Source organism: Etheostoma cragini, chromosome 3, assembly GCF_013103735.1.
Source record: "Etheostoma cragini isolate CJK2018 chromosome 3, CSU_Ecrag_1.0, whole genome shotgun sequence".
NCBI lineage: Eukaryota > Metazoa > Chordata > Actinopteri > Perciformes > Percidae > Etheostoma > Etheostoma cragini.
The window spans coordinates 14,685,073-14,690,774 of NC_048409.1; positions in this window are offsets into that span (position 1 = coordinate 14,685,073).

The window sequence follows — 5,702 nt, forward strand, 5'->3', positions numbered from 1 at the left end:
AGCTTATTTTATAGCTTTGGTTTTTCAGTCTGCGATTTTAATGTTTAGTTCACTCTCTCCATTCTCATTATTATTGTTTTCACTAAAAAATTTAAAAAAACACTGCTAAACCCACTGTGCTCTACCTGCTCAGCACCAAACGGCAGACAGGCAGAGTTAGCGATTAGCTGGTGAACAAATTGGAGCTTTTAGCAGCTAAAGAGTCAGATATTTCTCTCAGGAGTTGGTGAAGACTAAATCAGAGCACCAAGGAGAGTGAATACTGGATTTAGATTCCTCAGTTGGACACAAGCATGACTCCAAATGAATACAAGAAGTGGCATCAGGTTGTCTACAGTACTGTAACTTAAAGGGCGGGAACATGTCTGTGTTGTGTTCACAACTAGTTTCTGCTGCTCTTAAGCAACCAAAAAATGTAAATGCAGGTTTAATTAACATTTTGATTGATTAATATTACAGATTTTAAGAAATGCTTTGCATTAGCCCGGGCACCAGGACTAATTAATGAAAACCCACAGGCCCATTTCTTTTCTCTTTGTAAATTTGTAAATTTGCCTCATAAAACAGCCTCATCTTGTAACATCACTAGTCTGATCTTGTCGCCAACATATACGGCAACAGGCTGTAAATTATTTATTGCATCAGGCCTTTGTATATAATTCATTGGTTTCTTCTGTACAGCCAAACCTCACGTCGCTTCATCTCACACCACTAATACTGTCACACCAGGTTAGACCTTATATTTGTTCTGTTTAAGTGGGATTTGTAAAGCACAGTGGGAATGAGTAGACCCTGCTGTGTGTGTGTGTGTGTGTGTCTGTGTGTCTGTGTGTGTGTGTGTGTGTGTGTGTGTGTGTGTGTGTGTGTGTGTGTGTGTGCGTGCGCACATCCCAGCAGATAACATCGGCTTGTAGATAGCTGGACAAACATGTATTAAGAGAGGGTCACTCAGAGGTGGCAGATGTGAAAAGGGGGTGCACAAGAATGGAGGGACTGTGGGTAAATAAATTGGACTGAGACCAGCGGTGAAGCACAGATACAACTCCAGATAACACATCTTCTCTGTCGAATGAATGTTCTAACCACTTGTCCTTCTCACCTATAATCCCATAAATATTGCACAAATTTACAGCACACATACAGATTACATACATTCACACATGTATGTACAAATGCGGGCATGGAAGTGCTCAGAATTTCTCACAAGCGGGCCCTTTCCTGTTCAAACACACACACACACATACACACACACACACACACACACACAGGCTCACAGGCTCACAGTCTGGCCCTTTCCTGTTCCCAGTCTCTTTCTGTGTGTCTCTTTCACTACCTGAGTGAAAGAGACACACACACACAGCCACACGCACACAGCCCTGATAAGCAGTCTACAGATTCCTGAAGGGTTAGCAGACACAGCTTATCATGCTGGTGACGCCATGCCCAACTGATAGTTTAACCAACAGGGACTGACTGGTTTGGTTGTGTTTTCCAGGTCTGGTCTGGTCAAGCAGCAGCAGGAGTCCATATTAGGCTGGGCGCCTGTGTCAGTTCAAAATAAAAGGTTGAGCAAAATTTGCTGTGGCGTTTCTGCGTGAGTCACAGATTAATAGCAATATTTTTCCTCCTTGTAAAACAGATAAGACTTGGAACCAAGCCCTAAGAACAATAAAATGCATATTTCATACACATGTTGTAAATTTCTTTTCTCTGCTACCGCATACACACAAACCAACGAAGGGAGGGTGTTTGTGCTACATGTTCCAAGTTATTACTGGTGCGAACAGGCCACTGGTGGAGATTTACTGTATCCCTGGTGGAGATTAACAAACAGGATATGGTACATTTTCTGCTGCGCTTACTCATAAACAACTCCTAATCCATCACATGGTAACAATTAAGGAGAGACAGAGCTACACTGCATATGTATATGTGTGGGGTGCGGGTTTTGCATTTGTGCATATCAGTGTAATTTTTATATTTTCCTGTTTAGAAAAGCAGTTCCATGAATTAAATATATTCCATAGTCTGGTAGTAGTGATCCAACTGAGCAATTTTGCGTTATTTGCAGTTTAAAGACATCCACATACTTGGAGATGTCTCAGCTAAATGGAGGCTCCAGGAGGAAGGAAAGTTAAATGTTTAGTAGATGTCTAAATCTTAGATTAATGTGCGTGACTTCTGGAGGACATAAATCTTCATCTTTAACATACAAAGCAGCTGTTAATGCATATACAGTACAAGTATATGTTGCATGTCTTGTTAAGATATCGGTGGATACAATCCCATGCATCCTGGTAAGGTCTGTGTGTGGACAATCAGTGATGCCTTGTACTCTTTGTACTTCTTGTAGTGCATTTATGTCTTTTGCTTCTGTGTGACTGATCTCAGGCAATATTGATGAGCCAACTCTGAGGCATTCCATTGTTTCCTGGCTCATTTGCAATTCAGTCAATGCTTCTAACGAATGCATAAAACACTACTTTTTCATTTATTAAGGCCGTGATGAAGATCTACTTACAACGTCCCAGTGCAGATGAGGTTTTGTTAAGCCTCTTACTACTGTAGACTTTTCAGTTAACAAGATTGGTTTGTTGTTGTCGTGGTCAAATATTTAATGACAATTCAGAGCCCAAGCTTCAAATGTCTCTTTCAAATTTTGATTGTAAAACTGTGTGTTACAATTCCCTGACTTTTACACAGGTCACGTGAGATGCTGTTTACTCTCTTAAGCAAAGAAAAATATTTTCATGATCAACAGACTTCTGGCTCTCCAGACTTTCATCATGCTGTCAATTTTACATCAGCGTAGGGCGTACATCAGCAGTGTATTTTCAGCTGCTCAGCGATGGCAGATGGTGCTACAAACAAATGACTGGCATCGCAACACATTTTAGTGTTGAGCCAAAAGCAATATACCTGATATATGACTGCACTTCTTGCCTAGATGGACTTCACTCACCATGGATTGGGCAGATGACAAATAAGCGCAAAAAATGTTGCCTGGACATGAGATCATGTCTTTGCTGTTTTTTGCTATTCAAAGTTACAGTATGATCACAAACACCTCATAGCTCATCTTATTGACTCTGTACGTTTAACTAACGCACCTTTGTGACCTCAAATCCCTTTGTGCATGCTTGAGTATGCATCAAAATCTGTTTGCAGGAAGTTGCCCAACAAGATGCACTTCTCCTTTTAAGGAGAGCAGCACAGAACAGAGAACAGAGATGTACAGTACATAGTAAACATAAAGGTGTGTTTTCCCACACTTCCACACATTTTTATTTTTCCAACTCCACCACACATATATAAACAAACACAGAAAATCATTATAACCACATTGTGTTTTTTTGTATAGAGTGGCTTGTTTCTCAACCCCATGTGATCAAATTCAGCTTTTTCTGTGACATCCACAGGGGATCACTAATTTGGTGTGCTTTGTTTAGCCCAGTAAGTCGTGTGTCCTCGGCAAACAGTCTCTCCTCCGTCACTGTTGGAGTGTGCCACTGCACCTAAAACTGTAGAGCGCCGCGAGTAATGAGTTTCCCCCTCGGAGCAGGAAAGGGTCAGAGGAGCACCTTCAAATAACATTTCTGGTGTTTAGCAAAACACAGAGAGGCAGAGAGAGGAAAAGAGAACAGTCACCTCAGTGCTGCACAGCCCCGAGAGGCACAGGCCCTTCTCTCTTTTCACATTCGCACAATGTGGACACGCTCAAACAAATGGAGTCAGTGGTATATACACACATACAAAACAGCCTGCCTTTTCCTTTAACAGGCACAAGCACAGGCAGTCTGTTGTCTCTGGCAGCCCAACAACTGGCCAGTGACGTCTCTCTGGCCCGGTGTGTCCGAACATGACGAACAGTTTTTTGTGCCATTATCCAAAAAAGGTTATAACAACAGGAACACATTCTATAATGTCTAAAAAGCTGAAGTTACACATGCAGCAGGCTGTAAACTTTACCCATGTGTGTAACTTGGAGATCAATCGATAGCAGTCACATGCTTAGTTTTGGTTTACATTTTACAGCTACAAAATAAAACACATAGTGATGTGTGTGTAACAGTGTGTTGTGTGTGTGTGTTTGTATGTGAATGAGAGAGAGAGACAGTTGGAAATGTTTTGCTCGTTTGTCAGACAATTGCCTGAACGGCTTTTAAACTTAAAGCCATGACCAAGCTAATTAGTCAGGTTAAATTACAAGTCTGTTATCATTATGATTCACCACATGGAAACCTGCAGTGTTTAGAACATTCTGGCTGTTTATGGTACTATTTGTGCACATAATCACAGGGTGTACTTCTTATGCACTTTCCTTGTGTTACAATTAATGGGAGCAATGTGTTCAGAAAATAGGAGGGGTCTTTTTTTAATCTATTGGCCCAATCTCAAAGTCCGGACTCACAGACTCACAGACTTTGATGCACGTTCTTGTGAAATTTGTAAGGGCCTAGGGTTGCCCCAATGTTGAATTTCAAAGGGCATGAGGGTTTGAGTACACAATTACCGAGCCCTTTCCGTGAGTCTGCATTGATGCAGACTTCCCCAGAGGGAATTACCCACAGTTCAAAGTGTTGTGACGTTAGGGAAATCCATAGGGAAATACGGAAATTACAAAGGTAGACAACACAACACACGACCCCTGAGCGGGACGGACCTTTTGGCCAGCGTGTAAAACAAGAGTTTGAAAAAATGTGGAATCAGGCAGCTGTCTCCTGTCCCTTAGCCATGTGGAAAGCAACACACTTAAAGTGAAAATTCCCAAACCGGCAAGTGTCAGCAACTTCTTTGTTATTAAACATTGCCAAGGTAACGTGATCTCGTGAAGTGCTGTCCATGTAGCCTCACACACTTACTCACTTGCCGTCTGAGATCAATTAAGTCTGTGAGTCTTTAGTCCTTAGTCCTCAAGGCTCACTTTGGGATTGGGCCACTATGTCTGGGTTAATGAGGATAAAATTACTTTTTGGATCATAACAGTTCGGATTTTGGTACTCCATCACTTGCAATTTAAGGTCACACACAAAATCATACATGTTTCACATGAGAAAAAACATTGTTTTTGACTTGCTAACAAGGTGTGGATGTAACAAATTACAAAACAATCTGTCATTTTCCTTGTAGGCTACTTTTGTTTTAGGCTAGTAAGCTCAGGTTTGGGTCAGATTAATTTTAAATGTAGTCAGTTACTAAATACAAATTTCATGGCAATTAACATAATTATTGGACTACAGAAAACTGTAACCTAATCTGATTACTTAACAATCAAACTGTGAACATATTTAACCTTATACTAAAAGAATGGATGCAGACAAAAGTTTGAGTTCCACAAATATTTTTTGTCTTTAAACATCTTAAACATTTTTAATGTATATAAAAGACATTTAGCACATCCAGCATTTATACTTGGCCAAAACAAATTACTCTTACAAGAGCAGTACTGGCACAAACTACAGATGAACTGTGTGTATTTTACAACATGTGGGACCTATAATTCCTGAAAAGAAAGTGTCATACTTTTGCCATATCTACAAATTGCCGTATCTAAAAGACATAATAAACAATTGACAACGTACAGAAAACACAATTTCCCTTCCCTTTCTAATCATACTTAGGCTACTATTTTCTGTTTCCATAATTAGGATAACATGTAATCAGTTACCCAACCTTAATTGTGCTTTGCTGCATTTCAGCTC